Source organism: Dromiciops gliroides, chromosome 5 (genome assembly GCF_019393635.1).
Source record: "Dromiciops gliroides isolate mDroGli1 chromosome 5, mDroGli1.pri, whole genome shotgun sequence".
NCBI lineage: Eukaryota > Metazoa > Chordata > Mammalia > Microbiotheria > Microbiotheriidae > Dromiciops > Dromiciops gliroides.
The window spans coordinates 76,243,118-76,267,234 of NC_057865.1; the positions used below are offsets into that span (position 1 = coordinate 76,243,118).

General features: G+C 38.1%; 1 protein-coding gene across 1 annotated transcript in view; it reads left to right on the forward strand.

Moving 5' to 3' along the window:
* KLF6 (Kruppel like factor 6) overlaps window positions 1-22,482 on the forward strand; it is a 37,801-nt gene extending 15,319 nt beyond the window's left edge. The window contains exons 6-7 of the transcript XR_006353320.1: window positions 13,128-13,238; window positions 22,364-22,482. The gene's annotated coding sequence lies outside the window, so the exon portion shown is untranslated. The remainder of the gene's footprint in view (window positions 1-13,127; window positions 13,239-22,363) is intronic.
* The last annotated feature ends 1,635 nt before the right edge of the window (window positions 22,483-24,117 follow it).

Below are 24,117 nucleotides of genomic sequence, written 5' to 3' on the forward strand. Positions count from 1 at the left end.
CTCTTGACCCTCTGTCCCTGTGCTATTGGTGTTCTGTTAATGCTCAAGTCTTCACCACCTTCAGCATTAGCTTTCTATGCTCCCACCCCCAAACCACTGAATGCTTCTGGAAGAAATGATGAAAGCATTAAGATTAGATCCACTACAAATTCATGTGATCAAATCTTCGTTTAAGCTCTCACTCCTAACTGGCATTCCATTCATGCATCTTTTATTGACTCTCAATTGAATTTTCTATAGGGTCTGTTCCAAACTTTCTTTGCTCACCTCCTGGTCCCTATACTTCCATCTTGTAATGGATTACCTCACTTTCTAGTTTACTGGGAAATTGAGGACCTCAAGTGAAAGATCCTCATTTCTCCCTCTTTCACACCTCGAAATCTGTCTCCACTGTTCTCTTTCTTCCTTTGTTCCAGTCTCAGATGAAGATGTGCTCAAACCTTATACCTGTGCCACTGACCCTACCCCATCCTTTCCTCTCCAGGAGTTCTTCATCTGGATCATTCTCTCTTTTTCAACACCATTATTCCCTTATATACTAGATCTTTCCCAGTTGCCCACAAACACGATCAAGTTACTCTCATCCTTTAAAATCCTTTAAAATCCTTCCCTAAACCCCCTCAGGATGTTATCCTATTCCCTCTTCTCCTCATTGCTAAACCACTGCAAAGAGGAGTCTAGACAGTATTCACCTCCTCATTATCCATTCTCTGTTCAGTCTCTTACAATGTGGCATTATACTCTCTCTAAAAGCTTTTTCAGAAGTTCCCAAAAATCTCTTCCTTAAGACATCTAATGGATGTTGTACAGTCTTTATCCCTTTTTACCATTCTGAAACATTGTACTACTTTTGATACATTCTCTTCCCTTGGTATCCATGACACTGTTTTCCCCAACTTCTCCTCCTTTCTGTTTGAAAATTTTTCTTTTTCAAAATTCTCCCTCCTTATTTCTATCTCCTGGCTTTCTTGAAGTCTCAGCTCAAATTGTACTTCCTAGATGAGGCTTTTCCTGTTCCCTTCTGAAATCACCTCCAATTTATATATCTTGCCAGTACATAGTTGTCTCCTCCATTAGAATGGATCTCCTGGAGAAAAGGAAGCATATTTTTACCTTTCTTTGTATGCTAAGGTCAGTGTCTAGAACATAATGAGCTCTTAATAAATCCTTGTTGACTCATCAACTCCTGTACTTCTTTTGTAGCCTTCCTCTTTTGCCCCATAAGTAAGGATATATCCCCAAGATACTGTCCTTGGTACTCTTGGTTCTCTTTTATCTATACAATCTCTCATTTGGAAGAATCTCACCTGCCCCCATGGTTCAACTATTTCTAAAGGACTTCAATAGCTGTGTCTCTATCTATCTATCTATCTATCTGGTCCCAACCTTTCTCCTGAATTCTAGACCCACATCTGCAACTTTCTTTGTACATTTATCTCTACCTGGTTATTGCACAGTCAACTCAAACTTGACATGTCCATCTCAAATTAAAATCTTCTGGACAAAATTCTCCTCACAATTTCCCTATTTTTGTTGAAGGCACTACCATCATCCTGTCATCTGGACCAGAAGCTTTCAAGTCACCTTTGACCCTTTCTTTTCCCTCATTCCCCACATCTAATCCATTGCTAAGTCATGTTGAGTCCACCTTTACAGGTATCTCTTCTGTCCCTTTCTCTTTATTGATGATGCCAGCATTCTAATTCAGGCCCTTATCACCTCTCATCTAGATAACTGTAATGATCAACTCATCTTCTCACCTCTAGACACTCCCTCCTCTCTGGTCACCTCCTCCATAACCGTGCCAACCAAATGCCTGACTGCCAGGCATTTTTCCTTTCCTCCTCCATCCCTCCATTTCTGGAACCATGATCAAATAAATCCTGTTATTATGCCTAGGAATATGCCACTCTAATTCCATATGGTTGAACTCACCATTTCTATAATTTTCTGAACCAAAGTACCCTCGCCACTGGCCACCATGTATATGTGTGGTCTCACCCATTAGAATCTAAGCTCCTTAAGTGCTGGGACCATCTTTTTGCTTGTTTTTGTATCCCTAGTGCTTAGCACAGTGTTTGGCACAAAGTAAATACTAAAAAAATGTTCGTTCATTTATTTTCCAATCTATCCTTCACACAACTTGCAAAGTAATCTTCCTTATGCACAGTTCTGACCATCCCCCACTGTTAAAAAGTCTTCAGTGACTTATTTGGAAATAATACAAAATACAAACTCCTTATAAGGCCCGGTAGTTAAGGCCCCAAATATTATCTGACCCAAGTGACTGTACTTTTCTAGTAATATTTCAATATTAATCTTTATATATTCGGTGTTAAGAAATACAAAAATAAATATCTCTTCCCAATTTTGACCTATCATCTGCCTCTGTGCATTCAGGCAGATTATCCCCCCTTGCCTTGGAACACATTCTCTCCAAATCTCTGCTTATTAAATTTATTTCCCCTTCCTTCAAGAATCAACTCTGGAGCCACCTTCTGCACAAAGCTTCCCCTCATCTTCCTTCTCAGCTATCTCTACCTACATCCACTGAATTTTACCTCTTTGTAATTTTCTTTTCTTTTTTTTTTTTTGTGAGGCAATTGGGGTTAAGTGACTTGCCCAGGGTCACACAGTCAGTAAGTGTTAAGTGTCTGAGGCCAGATTTGAGCTCAGGTCCTCCTGAATCCAGGGTCGGTGCTCTATCCACTGTGCCACCTAGCTGCCCCGTTCCTCGTAATTTTCAAAGAACACTTTGACTATATCTTGTTGCTTCCCATCACACTCTACTTTGTATTTATACATATTTATATAATTATATCCCTCCCTTTCCCAGATGATTGTAAGGTCTTTGAAGCCAGGCACTGTACAAGTTTTCCTATTTGTATTCTGAGTTCTTAGCCAGTGCCTCAGACAGAGCAGATGCTGAATATATGTTTGTTAAATTGAATCAAATTGCTCACCAGCATTATCTTAGTCTTATCTGGGCTGAACTTTAGTCAGTTCAGTTATTCAGACTCCTAAGTCTTGCCACCACAAAATTGTATTGCTGAAATTAATTGAAAAGAAGACATAGGTTTGAATATATCTAGGATAACAATGACATGTAGAGTGCCTCACAAATTCTCTGAGAGGGCAAATGTATCTCTTCTATCCACTGAATAGAAAGAATGATTAAAGAGCCTTTTAGTTCTTCTATATCCCCAAAGAGACAAACAGGCTGATAATTCTTGAAGTCATTCTTATCAAAAGCTACTGACAAATCCAAATTTACTGACATGGAAATTTAACCACTCTTCTATAACTCCAAGAAAATCGACCAGCACCATAATCAGAGCCTAGCCCAGATCAAAAGCGAGCAAATGGAATTCAACAAACATTTATCAATTTACTACTATGTTCAGGTACTTGACTAGTCATCAAAAAGGTGAAGGTAAAAACAAAAATGGTTCCTGTGTTCAAGGAAGTTATAGATCAGCAAAACATAGTAATGTAAATTAATTTTAAGAGGGAAAGAACATTAACAATTAACATGAACAAGAATCAGAAAGGCTTTGTGTGGGAGTCTTGAAAAGTTTCAATAGTGAAGAAATGTTAGTTGTATCCCTCCTTCAAAGAAATGAGGGAAGAATAGATTCATCAGTGATGGTGTTGATAAGGAAATACAAAAGCATTTTAATAGTAATATTTCTTTATGGAATTTTAATGTTTGGATGTTGTATGATTTTGATCTGCCATTGTAGGAAATGTCAAGGTATTATTTTAGCCACAGGTGGCTTCTCATACTCTTCATTCAATTAAATAAAAAAGAACATTGGTTTAAATTACCCACATACATATGTTGTTTTATATTAAATAGTGGAAATAATTCTTGTTCATCATTCATTGTTTCCCTCTAATTATCTGCATTCAGTTATCAAGTTATCATCACTATGCAGATGATTCCCAAATCTCCATATATAATCCTAGTCTCTCTCCTGAGCCAAAGTCACATATCATTAATTGTTCCTTGGGCATCTCAACCTCAATATGTCCAGAAAAAATTCATTATTTCACCCTGACTTTCTAACTTTCCTATTCCTGTCAAGGGTACCACCACCCTCCTAGTCACCCAGGTTCACAACCTTGGTATCATCCTCAACTCTCCATTTAGGGGGAAGTGGAAGTGGAAGGGAATAAGCATTTATATTATGCTTACTACATACCAGACATGTGCTAAATACTTTACAAATATAATCTCAGTTGATCCTCACAAGAACCCTGCCAGATAGGTGTTGTTGTTTTCCCCATTTCATAACTGAAGAAGTTGAGGCATTTATCCCACTTATCTAATGTGTTGTCAAATCTTATCATTTCCACCTTCACAACTTTTCCTGTGTCTGTCCTTCTCTCCATTCACACCATGAGTGATCTTTGAAAAATTGTGAAGAAAGGAAAAAGTGCTAGGGAACTAGAGAAGGGTAAATACTCTGATTTTCTTTTCTCTCTCTCTTTCTTTTATTTTTGTGGGGCAATGAGGGTTAAGTGACTTGCCCAAGGTCACACAGCTAGTAAGTGTCAAGTGTCTGAGGTCAAATTTGAACTCAGGTTCTCCTGAATCCAGGGCCAGTGCTTTATCCACTGCATCACCTACATGCCCCAATGCTCTGATTTTCAAAAAAGGAAAGAGAATAGTATTGGAAAATAATAAGCCCAACTTATTGTGGGATTTATTATTAATAACAATATTCTAGTATGCCCTAAGGGAAAAGCATCTCTAATTTGTTAAGTTAAAAGGTAGAAGATGTGTCCTCAGGAATTCTAGTTGAAGGCAGGACATATATCTAAACAAGATAATTAATAGAACCAGGTAGGGCAAAATTCTAGAATGTATTATTAAAGGGACAGTTTGTGTGACAAGTCTTTCATATTATCCTTGTGGATAAGATGGAGAAATATGAGCTACATCAGTATTTCCTAATATGTATGCTGTGGACCCTAGAAAGCCTTTAGGATTATTACAATGAATTAATGGTAATATGTATAGTATCACAGCATGAATGGCTACTAAATAATATACCTGTTATCCTATCTGGGCCCACATCTTTTTATTAAAAAGAAGTTTTTAGGTTCAAAAAAAATTTGGAAGTCACTTGCCTAGATAATAGTATAATTAGAGTGATTTGGAACTAGGCGAATGGTCCCAAAGAAGAGTCATTTATGGCTTTCTGTCACCTTGGAGGGAGATTTCCAATATATTGTCATAAAAATCTGTTGCTATCCCTTGACTGTTCAACATTTTTATCAATGACTTGAATGAAAGCATATCTATCATAATTGCAAATGGAAAGGATGGATTATATGTTGAATGACAGTCAGGATGTAAAAAAGATTTCAACAGGACAAAACTATGGGTTGAACCTGGAAGAAAAAAAATGAAATTGATCAAGGATGAATGTAAGACACCTATATTTGGCTCCAAAAAATCAGCCCCAGATATACAAGATGAGGGGATAATGGTTAGAAATCAGTTTGTTCCAGAAATAGCTGGGGGGTTAGGACCTACAAGCTCAATAGGAGTCAACTGTGTGATGTGGAATCTAAGGAAGTGAATAAAATCTTACTCTATATTAAGAGAGACATAACATACACAACCCAGGTAGTAGTGGCACCATTACATTCTGCTCTAGTCAGACCACATCTTGAGCTGTATTCAGTCCTGGGTGCCATATTTTAGAAAGTTCATTGTCTAGATGGAGGGCATCCAGCATGGTGAAAGGCCTTAAGATCATGCAATGGAAAGATCATTTGAAGGATTCTGGAGAAAAAAAATATTTAATGGTCACATGTTAGCATCTCAAGATGTCATATTGGAGAAGAATTTGATTTATCTTGCTTGCCCTTGTAGGGCATAATTGGAACATGGGGTAGATATTGAAATGAGGAATATTTATGTTTCATAAGAAGGAATAACTTCCTAACCATTAGAGCTGTCCCAAAGTATAATGGGTTGTCTCAAGAGGTGAGTAGGTTCTCCCTCACTGGAAATCTCCAAGCAGAAGAAAGATGGCCACTAACTGGATATGTTGCAAAGGGGACTGTCATTCAGATTCCAGTTGGACAAGATGACTTCTGAGGTTCCTCATTTGGCAATTAGCCTATGCTATCTGGGTCTAATAATTATCTTGTCCTACCAGCCTCCTGTGAGCACATTTTCTATCTCTTAATATTCTAACTAACTAGTAGAGTTCCCTACACATAGTAGGAAGCTCAAAATATATTTATTGTGGGAGATGATGCAGATGATGGTATAGCAGCGATGTACCATATGCACCAGGGATACAAAGAAAGGCAAAAACCAATCTGATAGGAGAAACAATATGCAAATAACTTACAAGTATTCATGCTACATACATACATACACATAGATATCCACATATCCACACAAATATGTGTGGATATGTGTGTATGTGTATGTGTATATATATATATGTGTGTGTGTGTGTGTGTATACACACACACACACACACATAGATATATACATATACATACACACACAGTGTGAATTCCCATTAACTCAGAGCAAAGGCACTAAAACAGTGCAGGAGACAAGAAAAGAAAGACCTCTTGCAGAAGGTGAGAATTGGCCTGAGTCTTGAGGGAAACCAGGGAAGCCTAGAGTCAGAGGAGAGTAGGGAAGCATTCTAGGAGCCAAAGAGTTGAGAGATGGAGTATTCAAGGAGCAACAAGTAGGCCCAATGTAGCAGGATCATAGAGTTTGTAGAGGATAGAAAAGTCTAAGAAGACTGGAAAGGGAAGAGAATTCTAAAGGGCTTGAAAAGCTCATTATCTGTTTTTTATATTCAATCCTGGAGGTAATAGGAAAGTACTGGAGTTTATTGAGTAGGGAGGGGAGTGGCATGATTAAACCTCTACTTTAAGAAGATCACTTGGCAGCTAAGTGGAAGATAGACTGGAATGAGGAAAGACTGGAAGGAGGGAAACCAAACAGAATATTGTAGTGGTCCAGATGTGAAGGATGAAGACCTGCACCAGCATAGTGGCCATGTGAGTGGAGAGAAGGGCATGTACACAGGAGATATTGTAAAAATAGAAACAAGATTTGACCACAGATTGGATATATGAGGTGAGAGTCAGTGAGGAATTGGGGATGACCCTGGGGCTGGAAGCCCATGTGACTGAGAGGAGAGTAGAAATCTCAAGAGTAATAGGGAATCTGGGAAGAGGGAAGGGCTTAGGAAGAAAAATACTGAGCTCTGTTTTTGGGTATATTGACACTCTCAAAAGCCTCTTCACCAGACCTTTCACTTGTCACCTTAATTGGCTGCAAGTTAGTCAGAAAATCATCTTAACCATTCATTCAATGATGAAACCTCACCCTTCACTGTATAAGAAATATGAGTGAGGAGGACTGCCCCAAGTGAATTTCTGTTTGGGTTGAGAGCAGTGTTGAAGTTTCTATAAGCAAGAAGGCCAAGTGTAATACATAAAATATGTTTTCTTTATTAATCTATAAAAATTGCTAAAAATTCAAATTATGGGGCAGCTAGGTGGTACAATAGATAAAGCACTGGCCTTGGATTCAGGAGGACCTGAGTTCAAATTCAGCCTCAGACACTTGACACTTACTAGCTGTGTGACCCTGGGCAAGTCACTTAACCCCCATTGCCCCACAAAAAGAAAAAAAAATCAAATTATATTACATTCAACAAATATGTATTAAATACCTACTATATGCAAAGTACCATGCTAGGTGAGAGAGATACAAAGACAAAACTGAAACAGTTCCTTTCCTCAAGCAGCCTGCATTCTAGTGAACAGATATAAGATATACATATGTATATACAAAGTATATACAAAGCTATGAGCATTCATTTAATTAAAAATGAATTCAATTATATTCATTAATAAAGGAGAGAATGCCAGTCACTGGAGGGATCAGCAAAGGACTCAGGTAGGAGGAGAAACCTAAGCCTTCCATTAAAGGAAACTATGGTTTTGATGTGATGAAAGCTAAGAAGAGAGAGCACACTGTAGGCAGAAAGGAACACTCTGGCAAAGGTGTGGAGGCAGGAAATGACATCATATATTGGGGGGGTCAGCGGGTCAATTTAATTAGAATTAAAAAGTGGGCAAATGGCTAGTAAAATACATGAAATAAGGCTAGAAAGGTAGGTAGGAGTCATATTGTGGAGGATTTTAAACATCAGACTGAGGAGTTTTAATTTTAACTTGGAGGGGGACAGCTAGGTGGCTCAGTGGATAAAGCACTGGACCTGAGTTCAAATCCAGCCTCAGACACTTGACCCTGGGCAAGTCACTTAACCCTCATTGCCCCACCAAAAAAAGAAAATTAACTTGGAGACAATAAAGAAAATGTTTGATTAAGTGGGTGACATGGTCATATTTTTGTTTTAGAATAGCAATGTCACACAATTCAAAGGATGGTCTGAAGAGGGAGACCAGTTGACTCCTGTCACAAATACTAGTTAATTTTACAGGACACAAGAAATCTTGGTGTTTTATTCTTTTTCTTTTCTTTTCTTTTTTTGTGGGGCAATGAGGGTTAAGTGACTTACCTAGGGTCACATAGCTTGTAAGTGTCAAGTGTCTGAGGCTGGATTTGAACCCAGGTCCTCCTGAATCCAGGGCCTGTGCTTTATCCACTGCACTACCTAGCTGCCCCAATCTTGGTGTTTTATAAGCAGAAAGTGTCCAATTCACTAATACCAGTATTTGACTACTCTGAGGAATAGCAGAGATCAATTAAATTACAAGACCTCTGAACATCATTTCAGCCAATGGATTTGACCTCCTCCCCAGGGTCCTTTTGCCAAGATGACCTAACAAACAAAAAGGTTTAGTTGTGTTGTATTCCTTCCCTCTTTCTGCTAGCCCTTAGAGGTAACAGTAATGACTGAGGTAACTAAGGGGAAGGAAGAAGAATAGAGATGGTCACCATCAAGGAAGTCTACATACAGAATCATCAGGCTCTGAACACTCTGAACAGTCAAATGTGGGCTAGAACTAGTTTCCTCTTTTCATGAATATTGTGGGCTGATTCAAAGCTCTTCCTTTAAAAAAAATGTGAAAAAAAGGATTTTCTTTATTTAAAAAAAAAACACAAATATATATGCCTCAGAAATGGCCACAAGTCTAAGGTAGTTAATTAAGGATCTGAAATTTAAATCTCATTCAAATATTATGCATGTTCTTCTTCACAAAATATAATTCTCAACTTTCTTGACATTGTATTTTCAACCTAATGCAAAGCAGGACAATCCTTGATGCATTTCTGTGTGCTTCAGAAACAATTTATGTGTTCCCAAGTGGCTGTTTAAAATGTCCACAAATTCAGAAGCTTCTCTTTTGAAAAGTGTGTTGCCCATTGTCTGCTTTTTATTTGCAAGTTGTTTGCTGTTTGTTTTACTACGCAAGAACAGAGTTCTTGTCTTTTTCTCAAGGTCAGATGGCCCATTAAACTGTCACTACTTATGAAGTATTAATTTATTCAGAGCCTTGCAGAGAAAATGACCCCGCATGCCTTTGCCAGTTATGAGAATGAAGTTTCCAACTCAAGTCTCTTTGGGGTAAAGCATCTCTTCCATTTCCCATCATCTTGCCTTATTAAACCTTATTAAATTTTATGGTCAACCATAGTGAAATGTGTGCCTTGGTAACATAATAATTTGGACAAGGTCATTTATTAAGTTCTATTATAGTATATAGCATTCAAGGATGTGTTTAGGTTCTTCGTATTTATCTGTCTAAATCATCTATTCAAAACCAGCATTCATAACCCCCCTCCCCTTTTTGTTTGTTTGCTTTGTTTTTGTTTTTTTTTAATCCAAATGCCCCTTTGACAAGCTAGAAATAAGTACATGTCATCATGGTGATACAAAACGAAATATTTATTATTTTAGCTCTTAGAAAAGGTTATTATTAATAGGTGGTAAAATGGGAAGAGTTGGTATAAAACATTCCTCCCTACCAAAAAAAGGTCTGTGATACTTCCCCCAAGTAGATACAGTCCAGGGAAGGAAAGGGTTCAAGCTTAGAGAACATATGTATAACATTGATAATTTATACCTCCTGGTTGCTGGAAGTCTTTTCCCCCTTTTGTGGAATGCTTTGGGAATTCCTCTTAGGCAAGGTGTGGTCTTTTTGCTGGGCTCCTTGTAGAGTTATAAGCCTAGTTGTCCTTGGTTCCCAACAGTGTGGTACATACATTACATGGAGCCAACTGATCTTGGAATAAAGTGTAGGATAGTGATAGAAATATGGGAAGTCCTCTGGATCCTTTGAAGCTAGGAAGTCCTACTCTAGTCAAAAAGGGAAGATGGCAGTGGGAGTGGGGGGAGGAAAAAAGAGGCCTGGATGAGTCTATGGTCAAGGCCTCTCCTCTTCTTTCCACTCCCAATATTAAAATAGAATACAAGGTAAATGACAAGGAACTGAAATTAGTAGAAGGAATTTGCCAAAACAAATGCCTGCAGCACACATCAAAAGCCACAAGACGATTCTCTTGGCAGGGTGTTAAAAATCAGTTTTAGGGAAAAGTCTCTCTCTACCCAGTCATGCACTTATCCACCTCTCTAAAGCAACAATAATCTTGGGAATACTCACTTCTCAGAACATAAGCAGCTTAAGGAACTTTGCTTTTAGTGGCAACTGAACAATCTCTGAAACCTCTGACAGACCTTCTCAGGTGGCTTCTCACCATCATCTCTGTGGTCCAAATGGGATGCTAGAACTCAAGGCACATCTACCATTTTCTTCTTTCCTGTTATTATCATGTTTTTCTTTCCTGTCTCTCCTTCCCATGGGCTGCAGAAAAACAGGCAAGCTAATGAACAATTGGCAGAGATGTATAGTTATAGTCATTTTAGAAAACTATGGAAAATGTTCTCCTTACTCCAATGACTAAGCTGTGCATATCCTCTGACACCAGGCCTATAACTCCCAAAAAGATGGAAGAAGGAGGGAAAGGACTCATATATTTATACAAAATATTGATAGCAGTTTGTGTGTGTCTATGTGTGTGGTGACAAAGAACTGGAAACTGAGGGAGTTACCCTCAGTTGAGGAATGACTGAACAAATGATGGAATTTGAATGTAACCCTCCCTTTTGTTGTTTCTTCATTCAAGTCTTCTGCATTCAGATTCCATCATTTATTCAGCCATTCCTCAACTGAGGGTAACTCCCTCAGTTTCCAGTTCTTTGTCACCACACACACACACAAGCTGCTATAAATATTTTGTATAAACATATGGGGGGGGGGTTACAGAGAAAGCTGGGAAGACTTGGATGATGTGAGGCAAAGTGAAGTGAGCAGGACCAAGAGATCAATTACCTCAGCAACCACTGCAAAAACAAACAACTTGGAAAGACTTACGCATTCTGATCAATGACTAACCATGATTCCAGAGGATTAATGATGACATGGCCAATACAAGAACTTGTTTTATTTGACTGCATACCTCTTAGAAGGATTTTATTCTTATTTTCTATTGATGGAGAAAGGGGGAGAATACAGTTTTCTGTTAATTAAAAAATACAATCAAAATTTGAATATTCTCATGTACCTTCTCTCATAGGACCTTACCTAGCTTTTCTCTAGGCCTACTGTAAGTGTTCCCATAAAAAAAAAAATAAGACATATTTCACAAGCTTGCAGGCCATGAAGCTCCCCTGACAAATATCTTGGGAGTGAAAGAGGTAACATCGTGTAGTGGAAAAAAGCTAAAAATCAATAAATGAGGAAATCTTGAGGGGTGGGTTCAAGTTCTGAATCTGCCATTTACTAGTTATGTGACTTTAAGTAAATTACTTAACCTCCTTAAACATCTCTCAATTAGAAAGTAGGGGTAATAATATTTGAATCATATATCTCCCTGGTTGTTGCAAGGGTCAAATGAGAAAAAAATAAATACAAAGTATTTTGAGATTATCAAGTGCTCTATTAATGAGATGCAAGGTATTGCTATTACTTCTGGGAGAACTTTGATTCAGTATGGTTTACTTTAGCTACATGTCTCCAATTATATATTTCTTTTTTTATTATGGCAAAACATTCATTTTCTTTTCCAGGGAAAATTCCTCTAATTGATGCTACCACCCTTTTACATGTCGCAAAATCAATATCACCATTTGTAGTTTCTCAGAAAAAGGTCCTTGAACAATGGAATTTGAATTCAACAAATGACAACCCTATTTGCATAGTATTTCCTCTCTGGTTTTTACTAACATGCAGAGTGACATCATGGGCAAAGCACAAAAACTAGGAGTCAGAAAAATTTTCGTTCATTCATTGCTTGGCCACCAGTTGACTTCTCAAGAAAGAAAACTACCACTGGCCTCAATTTCCTCATCTATAAAAAAGGGATAATCTGGAGGAAAGTCAATCAATTAGGTGAATTTAAGCAAATTTTAAAAATACTTTATGTCAGAAGCATGAGCACATTGCAATGTTATATCTCAGAAAGCATGAGTGCCACATCTCAAGAAATAGTACCAAGAGTAGGTAGTAATAAATAATTCACTTCAAAAGATCCCTTGACTTCATCCTTTCATTGAAACAGAACAGAACCCTTCTATTCTTTTATAGATATTTTCTTGAGTTCTTTATCTGATTAACTTTCTGGTGATGAACTGCAAAACAGTTCTACATTTCATCACAGAGCTAACACTGAAAGTCTATTGGCTTTGCAGGATCTGCTAGAATGTGTGCTATTCCAGTCTATCTATTGAGGATCCAGAATCACCGCTAAATCATGATGGAACAGAATATCAGAGTAGCATTCCAACGGCAGAGTAATATAATCTCTGAAAAAATGAAAATTTACCTTAATCATTGACTTCTCCTAACATCTTCTCCTAATGTCTACCTAAAATATAAGTTCTCTGAAGGCAGGGGTTGTTTCATTTTTTATTTTTGTATTCTTAATGGATGACACATAGTAGGTATTTAATAAATGATTGTTGATTGATTGATACCTGTATCACAGCGCCATTGTGAAGATGAAATATTATGACTGTGAAAGAGCTCTGAATGTGAAAAGTAGTCCTTACAGAATAATGTTATTGCTTTCAGAGGGACTTGATATCTGCTTTTTTTTTTCATAGCTCTATTCCTGCTTAACCATCCACATTACCCCTGTGAATTGTTCTTGGAAAATTAAATGCATTGACATTGAAATGAATTCAATTCAACAAGACTTACTAAACATCTTCCAGGTATGTAGCACCGTTCTAAAAAACTGAAGAAAATACAAAGTTTAGGTAGAACTAAGATACTGCCCTCATGGAAGAGCTCAACTTTAAAGTATGGGTAGGAGTTTCATCTATAAAGATGGGAAGGGAAGACATTTAAGGGATAGGGAACAGTGTGGACAAAGGCATAGAGCAAAAGCAATTTGTCTAGACCATTGAATCTAGCTGGCTCTAGACTAGACCAGACCAAACCAGACTAGACTGTGCTTTATACCACCTGAGGCCATTTACCCTATGGAAGGACAGGCTATCCTGCAGCCCCTCTCTCAACCTATTTACAACTCTTGCTCTGGGTAACACTATCAAATAAACAGTAACAGTTTTTGGAAAGGGTCTGTCAACTGACTGCTCTATGGATCTGTCAACCTGAAAATTAATGAAAACAACGAGTATAATAAAATTAAGGTCTTTAATTGGGGCAGAAGAGTTGCAACTTGTGATACCACCATAGCAAGTGCTAGGAATACCAGGACATAGAGTCAAGAGACTTCCTTTGGAAGGGAAAATTACCTCATAGGTTTCACCAGTTAGTTTACATAACAAACTGAGCATGACGACAGATTACATTTTAGGGGATTAAGTATTAAATAGTTTCATAAAGTAAGCTGTTTTATATAACAAGCAAATATACATGAAGAAAGTTTGGGACTCTTAGGAGGGGAGAATTTGAGAGATCTACAAAAGAATCAGAGGTTGTAACTGACAAAAATCTGATCTACCTCAGGCAATTCATTGGCCTGGGAAGAAGCCAGACAGTTTTCAATCAATTGGTTTGTGGGATGGATCACCAATCCCCATGGCTCCCCAGGTCAAATTCCTATTCTCTAAGTGGTGTTTCCCTCATTAGAATGTAAACTCCTTGGGGGAGGGGCCGTCTCAATTTTTGTACAGCACTTAGTACAGTATTTGTCACAAAGTAAATGCTTAATAATTGCTTTTTCTTTCATTCATCTGTCATTTCATTCATTCATTCATGGAGATGAGAAAACACATGATTTTTGTCAGAAACAGTATTTCGAAGTGGCTACAGAATAGAATATGTGGACAGAGGTACTGTAAATTTGAAAAAAGAGACTGGAGTCAATTAAGGGGAGACGATTGAGTCTTTAAATACCACACTTTAAATATAAACTTAATTCAGCAGGAAATTGAGAGTATCCAGCTATTTTTTGAACAGAAGAGCAGCATGACTAGATCAATGCATAAGAAAGAATTTAATTCAAAAGGAAGGAAGTAGAGAAGAGAAAACTACTTAAGAGACTAGAAGTGTTCAAATGAGATAATATATGTAAAGTTTTTTGGAAACCTTAGTTATTATTATAAACTTAAAATAGTATATACAATTATATAGAAATGAAATATTTATAAATAATAAATATTATGCCTCCCTATAAATAAATGTATAAATGAATAATAGGAATGTTGTAAAACTAATCAATATAATTAATTGATAAAAATATAAATGAATGTATAAACAAATAAAATTTAATATATTATTATTATTATTATTATTATTATTATTATTATTATTATTATTATTTAGAGTGAAGAGAAGACAGGTAGAAGTAAAATCAATAGAACTTGGTGACTAATACGAAATGAAAGGTGAAAAAGAGAGAAAACACCAGAGACAAAGATTTCAGCTGACTGGGTGAATGATAGTAAATAGCATCAAAATAGTAAATTCAGAAGGTTTAGAGGGAAAACAAATTCAGGATTAGTTACAACCAATAGGCAATAGGAGATATGGATTTAGAACTCAGAAGACAGGTCAGGGTATAAAATAGATACTTGAGAAACACCTTCATAGAGAAAATAGTTAAAATCATAATAGTAAATGAGTTTGTCAAACGAGAGAATGGAGAGAAGAGAAAAAGATCTCTCTCTCTTCATCTCCCCTCCTGGCTTCCCTGACTTCCTTTAACTCTTAGCTAAAGTCCTATTTTATGCAAGAAGCCTTTTTCCCTCCCTCTTTAATCTTAGTGCCTTCCCTCTGAGATTATCACCAGTTTATACTGTCTATATTTTATTGAGTCATAGTCATTTGCATGTTGTCTCCCCCATTAGACTGTGAGCTTCTTTAGAGCAGGGACTATCTTTTACCTTTCTTTGTATCCCTCGAATTTAGCCTAGCACCTAGCACATAGTGAGTGCTTCATAAAAATCTTATTGACTTGGGGAAGTGGATAGAGCACCGGCCCTGGATTCAGGAGGACCCGAGTTCAAATTTGGCCTCAGACCCTTGACACTTACTAGCTGTGTGACCCTGGGCAAGTCACTTAACCACAATTGCCTCACAAAAACAAAAAAAAAGCAAACAAAAACAAAAATATCTTATTGACTTGACTGGACCAAAGAAAAAACCTCAGAGAATGTACCTTTAAAGGATTAAATTCTAACTGGGTTGTTGTTATTTAGTCATTTTCAGTCATGTATGATTCTTTGTGACCCTGACAGAGATACTGGGGTGGTTTGCCATTTCTGTTTCCAGCTCATTTTACAGATGAAGAAACTAAGTCAAACAGTGTGAAGTGACTTGCCCAGAGCCACAGAGCTATTAAGTGTCTGAGGTCACAGCTGCTCCTCTTTTACTGGGAGGGTAAGTTATTTCAGAATCCAAGAAAGGAGAGAGTAGATCCCCAAAGAGGTTGACAGAGTCAAATGCTGCAGAGAGGTCAAGGAGAATGAAAACTAGTAAAAGGTCAATATATTTGGCAATTAGGTGATCACGTGTCACCTTTGAGAAAGCAGATTCTGAAAAACAGCTGGGAAAGGGTCATCCTGGATCTTAGATCTAAATCTAAAAGGGATCTCAGAGGACATCTAGTCTAATCCCTCATTTTACCAGTGAAGAAACTAAATCCCAGGGAGGTAATTTGTTACTACTACTACCACCACCACCAGTACCACCTCTACTACTTCTATTACTACTACTACCACTACCACTACTTCTACCACTACTACCACTACTACTACTACTACTACCACCACCACCACTACCACTACTACTACTACTACCACCACCACCACCAGTACCACCTCTACTACTTCTATTACTACTACTACCACTACCACTACTTCTACCACTACTACCACTACTACCACCACTACTACTACCACTACCACCACTACTACTACCACCACCACCACTACTACTACTCCTTCTCCCCTTCCTCTTCCTCCTCCTACCACCACCACTACCACCTAACTAACATTTATATAGTACATACTATGTGCCAGATACCTGCTAAGCACTTTACAAATATTATTTCATTTGATCCTCACAAGAACCCTGGGAGAGAGGTGCTATTATTATCCCCATTTTGCAGATGAGGAAATTAAGGCACACAGAGCCCTGACCCAGGCCCTGGGCTCTGTCCACTATGCCAACTAGCCAATGCCTTGTCCAAGGTCATGCAGTGGAGATGGGACTTGAATGTAGGGCCTCTCTGACTTTAGAACCAATGAATTTTGCACCACACCATGTATAAATGGAGAACCGATGATGATAGTGTGCCGTGGTCTCACACCATGTATAAATGGAGAACCGATGATGATAGTGTGCCGTGGTTAGAAGACCACACTATTGGTAATCAGAGGATCCACTTCTTCCTACCTGTGTGATCTTGGGCCTTTTCCCTCCCTGACATTCAACTTTCCTATCTGTAAAGTGATGGGATTAGAAAGGGTCAAGGATTCTCAGTGCACTTTGGGGCTCCCAAGGGTCCCCCAGACCCTTTTAGGGGGTCTTTGAGGCAAAAAACAATCATCATCATCATGTTTTAATTTCTAATATGGTAAATACTACTAGATAGCTTACATAAATCTACATTTTAAAAAAACACTAAAAAACCCACACAAACAAAAGCTTTTTGGGGTCCTTGATAATTTTGTTTTTGTTCTTGTTTTTTTTTTTTTTTTAGGGAGGCAATGGGGGTTCAGTGACTTGCCCAGGGTCACACAGCTAGTAAGTGTTAAGTGTCTGAGGCCAGATTTGAACTCAGGTCCTCCTGACTTCAGGGCCGGTGCTCTATCCACTGCGCCACCTAGCTGCCCCTGCTCCTTGAGAATTTTTAAGGAGTTGTGAGACCAAAAAAGTTTGAGAACTGCTAGACTAGAAGATCTCTAAGATCTCTTCCAGCTTTAAATCCTATCCCATCCAGCTTGGTCTTGAAAGTCCTCAGGCGTTTTTCTCAAAAATCATCAAAAATCACTATTCATTTTTGCCCACCATCTTTAAAACTATTCTTACCCTTGACCTATATTTGATGGCTACTACTGAATACCAACTTGGGTGGCAGCAAGAAGTCAGCGAATTGCTCTTCTGTTATTACTTTAACCCAACAAGGTCATTGTTTGTTTGTTTAACTAACAGTCTCTGCTTTGATTAAAGCCCTTTAATAAATGAACCTGTGTTTGGCTTTTACGTGTTTGAATTTCTTTCTCACCAGGAAGCTCAGCTCTTGTGACAATACTTTCATGTGTTAACACCTGTGAGCAAGGACATAAGCCAATAGTTAAATCAACAATTAGCCTCCTCTGGGTAGTAAGTAGAGTGTAAACAGAGGAATTATTCATGACATTGTTAATAGTTATTCACATGTTAGACTTTGGGTATTAGTTATAATATCCATGTCTTATTGGCCTGCCAATTCCACTCTTCCTTTTCCTTTTCCTTTTCTTTCTTTCTTTCTTTTTTTTTTTTGCGAGACAATGAGGGTTAAGTGACTTGCCCAGGGTCTCACAGCTAGTATGTTTCAAGTGTCTGAGGCCAGTATTTTATCCACTGAGCCACCTAGCTGCCACCACTTTTCCTTTTCATGTTTTTTTCTCTGCTAGATTGTAATCTCCCAGAGGCCAAGGACTGAGTCTAGGTAAACTAAGAACCAAGTGCTTGTTAGATTGGATTAGAATTAGCCTTAATGAGGCTTTGTGAAGTGGATAAAGTGACTGGAGTTTTCTTTTCTTGGTCCAGTGCCCAAAAGAATTACCTGAGAGTCTGCTCCCTGTGTGAGTCCTCTTTACATTTCTGCTATCAATGCAAGTGGTTTTTATTTTATGCTCTCCACTCTCACCCTCCATCTCCTTCCTATTGGTCTTTTGAGTAGTGTGTGAGATATTCAGTGACCAATGGAAAACACGCTAATCACCTAGGTGACTACAAGAAAAACAGGATGAAATTTAAAATTTAAAATATGAGATGGAAACGGGAATTAGCTACTTCCATTAGAAGCAAAGTTCTCAAATTAAAAAAGTTTTTGTGTTTTGCTCACTTAATTATCCAAATATGAGGTGTTAACTGTTAACCCCCCCAACTTAAAATTTATTTTTCTATGCAAAAGCTATAATAATAAAAACTCTGACTTATTAGAATTTAATGATTGAGTGACTGTGGAAGCTAACCATCAGCAAGTCAATTGACTCCTCTCATATTCAGTTCTTTAGTTGTAAAATGACGATAATAATAATTAATAATAATGATAATGATAACAATACACTTCATAGGATTGTTGAGACGACCAAGTAAGATAACAAGGAAAGTACTCTATAAATTTTAAAGCTCCATATAAATTCTAGGTATGGTTATTAATAATTATGCAACACAATTATTATAATCATATAGTACAAAGCACTCGATTATTAATAAGAATCTTGGTTAGCAATTATAATATGCTTTAAGGATTGCAAAGCACTTTGTTGTTTATGTTATTACCTGAGTGACCCTTTACAGGTTAATTCACTTCTGGAAGCATGTTGGTTTCCTCATATGTAAAGCAAGATGGAACAGATGACCATACCCTGTTCCAAATCTTAATGAAATTGGCCTGTTGGGGTGGAGCCCTATCCATATAAACAAAGATTTTTATTTAAATTAAAATGGTTTTGGTAAAAAACAAAACAAAACAACAAACCAGTTAGTGCACAGACAAAACATGTGATGTCTAGGTTGTCTCCAATTCCCAGTGTTTAAATTATTTTCTCCCACTGAATAGTCTCACATATGTAACACTTCATTTCATTCTCACAATGTAACTTGGGTAGGGCAAGTGGAATTTATTAAAAAGCTAAGTGACTCATACAAGGTCACACAGTTAGCTGGAGGCAGAGCCAGGGAGCCCAGGAAGAAAGCTTCCCTCCCCACTAAAGGGGATCTTTTTGTTTTGCTAAAATGACTGTGGTCCTTAAGGATTGTGGAATAATTGAGGCTTTAGTCAGCCTCCTTGGCAACAGATTTCAATCAAAGCATTCCCGGCAGAGCAGTAGATACTTTGCAAGACAATAAAGCCTGGATATGATGATTCAGGCTCTCGGTTCTCACTCCCTGAGGGTTTCCCTCTGAGTCAGGAGTAAGGCATTAAGGGTGGGGTGAGCCAGGCAACTCTGCAGTTCCATGGCACATGGATACCTGGGCTGAGGAGATGATATTTCACACTGAGGGAATGTCTGCTGAACACCTTTCACCAGGGCTGACACCAAAACAACAACAAAAAAAGAGTAAAGAAAAAAATCACACCCATAACTTTATGGGAACAGGGAGTGACCCAGGAGGAGAATACTTTGCTGGGAGAAAAATAAGAAAGTTTCTAATCAAAACTGAGAACTGCTAATCATTACTGAGTTCCTTGAGATTCTGCCCCAAGGTGTCTAGAATTACAGAAAACAAGATAGGGTATAGAGGTGGAAGAGACTTTGGCATGTACACAAGGTCTAGCTTGTAGTCAAAATAACAATAACAACCAGAATTTACATAACACTTTCAGGTCTGCAGAATATTTTCTATATGTTAGTTCATTTGCTCCTCACAACTGCCTGGTGAGTTAGGTGCTATTGTTATCTCCATTTTTCAGATTAGGAGACTGAGATTTCAATGCTCAAGACCACACAGCTAGGGCCTTAGTCAGAATTCAAACTCAGGATTTCCTAACTTCGAGTTCAGTGCTTTCTCCAGAATCTCACCTAGAAAATAAGCTTCTTGAGAAGAGGGCCTGTTTTGTCATAGTCTTTCAAACCCAACACACAAATGCCTGGTGCAATGTAGGTGCTTCATAAATGCTCTTTGATGAATTGAATGAGAAAATGGAGATGGGGAGGAGGGGATGGACCTGTTTCAGGTCGCCCACCTCAAAAGCGGTAATGACAGCATCCAAAGTCAGGTTTCCTTAACTCTAAAACAGGACTCTCTCCAGAATTACAAGATGACAAAGAAAATAGAATTTAAGAGCTAGGAAGGACCTTAAGGATCCCTGAGGTTAACCCTCACTTTACATATAGGGAGAGAAAGGCTAAGAAAATGACCTGCCCAATGTATGCCAACATATTTAAGAAATCTAACTCCCAAATCTGGGCTCTTCCAATTATATCTGATTGTTACCTATACTGCTGGTAATGATAGCTAACTGAAAAAACCCTTCCTTGATTCTACCATCTCTGCTACCTAGTTAGTGTTCTATTTCTCTTCTGTCCTTTGTAGCAAAACTCCTTGAAAAAGGCAATCTTCACTAGGTGCCTCCACTTTGACTCCTTTCACTCTCTCCCTAACCCCTTACAATCCGGCTTCCAAGTTTATCATTCCACAGAAACTGTTCTGTTGTTCTAAAATTAACAACAGTTTAAATTCAATGGGCCCTGCTCAGTCCTCAATCTCTTTGACCTTTCTGCAGCTTTGAATGCTGTTGATCACTTTCTCCTCCTTGATATGCTCCTGCAGATCACAGCCTGTAATGGTGGGTGTTCTTCAGGTTCTAGTCTGGGCAGCCTTCTGTCATGGTATCATACTCTCATACTACTGATCAGATCCCATGGATTTAATTACCATCTCTGTGCTGATGACTCTCAAATCTACCTTTCCTGTCCCAATCTCTCTGCTAAGGTACAGTCTCGCATCTCCAACTGTCTTTCAGACATCTTGAAATGAATGTCCAGTAGACATCTTAAAGTCCAAAACAGAGTTCATTATCTTTACTATCTTTTCCCCTAAGTATTTGAACACCCCACCCCACCCCCATTCCCTATTAATGGAGAGGGCAACACCGTCCTCCCAGTCCATTGGGCTCACAACCTAGGAGTCATCCTGGATTCCTCACTATCTCTCACCTCTTCCCACCCCCATACCCAATCTGTTGCCAAGGTCTGTTGAGTTTACCTTTGCAACATCTCTCCTCTGACACTGCTCCCACTTTGGTGCAGGCCCTCATCATCTCATACCTGGACTATGGCAATAGCTTGTTGCTGAATCTGCCTGCCTGGAGTCTTTCTGTGCATCATTCCATTCTCCATTCAGCCACTAAAATGATTTAACTAAAACACAAGTCTGATCATGTCACTGCCCTACTTAAAAACCCCAATGGCTTCCTATTCAAATACAAAACAAATTGTGTTTGAAGTTCAAAGTTCTTTACAACTTACTCCTCTCTACCTTTCCAGCCTTCTTATACCTTACTCCTTTACATGTACTCGGATCCAGTGACACTGACCTCCTGGTAGTTCCATTACCAAGATACCCCATCTCTCAAATCTGGGCATTTTCTTTGGTTCTCTTCATTGCCTGGAAGAATCTCCTTCCTCCATTCTGAATACTGACCTCCATGGCTTTTTTCAAGTCCCTACTAAAATCTCATCTTCTACATGAAGCCTTCTCCAATCCCTTTTAATTCCAGTGTTCTCCCTCTTTTAATTATTTCCTCTTTATCCTTGCTTTATATATATTTGTCATATATATATGTGTGTGTGTGTCTATACACATATATATACACACATACATATGTGTGTATATATGTGTATGTATATGTATGTGTATACACACACACACACACATATATATATATATGTTTGCATGTTTTTTTCCTCCTTTAAGTTGTAAGCTTTTCCAGGGCAGGGACTGTCCTTTGACCTTTTTTGTATCCCTAGCATTTAGTACAGTACTTAACACATAGTGGGTGCTTAATAAATGTGATTGATTGATTAATAATATTTTTAGCTGAGATTTATATAATACTTTGTGGTTTTTTTAAAAAGTGCTTTCCTAACAGTAACCCTGTGAAGTGGGTCATACTGGCATTATTTCCAATGTACTGTTCTTTCTGTTACAGGATGCAATGTCCTAGAAAAGGCAAGAAACCAATGGAGAAAGGGGAAGAAGATCCCCCACATACACCAAGCAAAATAAATTCCAGCTCAGTGATGTTCTGTATTTGAAAGGGTATACAAGTTCCATTCTGCAAGGATTGTAAGGACAAGAAGCATTCAGCCAGTAAATCAGTTAGTCTGTAAACATTTGTTAAGGGTGTAACGATTGGAATGACGCCACCTGCTGGATACTTACTGTAGAAGAGTTCTGCCCATGAAGGGAAGGTCTTTGAGGGCAAGACCAGGAGTCAGGAAGTGACGCGGGCTAGTGGGAGGAGGAAGGAAAGGGAGCTAAAAATGTGCTCTCCCTTTAATAGATAGAAATCTAGGCCTTTCTCTCTCTCTTTACCAAATTCTTGTTTTCCTTAATAAATGCTTAAAAGCCTAACTCTTGCTAAAGCTTATAATTTATTGGCGACCACTCATTAGATATTTTAGACAGACTAGCTAGAATTTTAGCCCTTAACAGATGGCTGACCACGAAGAGGAAAGCTAACCCTCAGTCTTCTGATCTTCTGGTTGGGTAAGAAATTTCCCCTCCCTCTCCCTTTAACTGCTAAGTACTGGCGTACTGGCTGTGTTTTCCCTTTAAATTTTTTCGAATGGACCTTTTAAACTCCCTAATTACCCTATTTTTGATTTTAGTCTGTTTAACCAGACAAATGGGAGATAAGATCATGTTAATGCTTTGTTTTTGTGGATTTTCTATTTTTCTTTTTATTTTTGTTAAAAGAGCCAGCAACTTACTCACACAAGGAAATATCTCCCACTCTCCCAACCATGCTTTTTCAGAGAAACCTGAAGAGATTCCTGCAGCTTTTCCCAGTTCTAACACTAATTGTTGCTCTAATTTTGCATGCCTGGAGGCAATGACCCACCCTCTAGAAGTTTTTAATCCCCTAGCGCCTGGAGGCAAAGTGGGGGAAGAGGAATCCAGGCCTGAGTTCAAAATCAAGTCTGATTCAAATTGTGCTGGTCCCTCCCCTCCTCTCCAGACCCCACCCTCTACTCCCCCCATGGCCAAGCCCATTGCTTCCCCTGCCCGGGAAGTCCAAAGATCTAATGCGCATGCTCAACTTTCTCTAACTACATTTGCAGCTTCAGGCTCAGCCCTTCCCCAGCCTGGCTGTGCTTCTGAGACAACCTTAGAAAACCCTTTCAATTCCAGATATGCTCGTTTTGTTCATAATTTTGCTAACCTGCTTTTGTCTTTAATTAGTAATCTTATAAAGCATTTGTATGGTGAAAAGCCCGACAGACAATATAGAGGGGTTAAAGAAGAAAAACTTAAGCTGAATAAGAATGACAATCATCAACATAGTTCAAGACTCTGCTTCTTTTGCCATGGAAGCGTATATATTTTACAGAAATGTAGAAGTAAGCAGCAAGGTATTGATATGAGTATTGGGGATTTTAGATATCGGAATCAAGAGTGTTCTGAATTCACTCAGATTATTAATGTCAGTTCAGAGGTTACATAGGATTTCTATGCTATTACATATACATTTTGAAATTAATGGTATGGGTCTATTTTCATAGAGATTTTCAATGCTTTTGAGATTGTGTCTTATACTTAGTTTTTAAAACAAGGAGAATATTTGTAAAGCTTTTTATAGTCATATGATCAAGTTTATATTTTATAATACTCTTATTAATATTAAGTTCACATTCATTTAGTCCTAGTTTGAATTTCATTGTTTTTTATTGTTCCATGTGT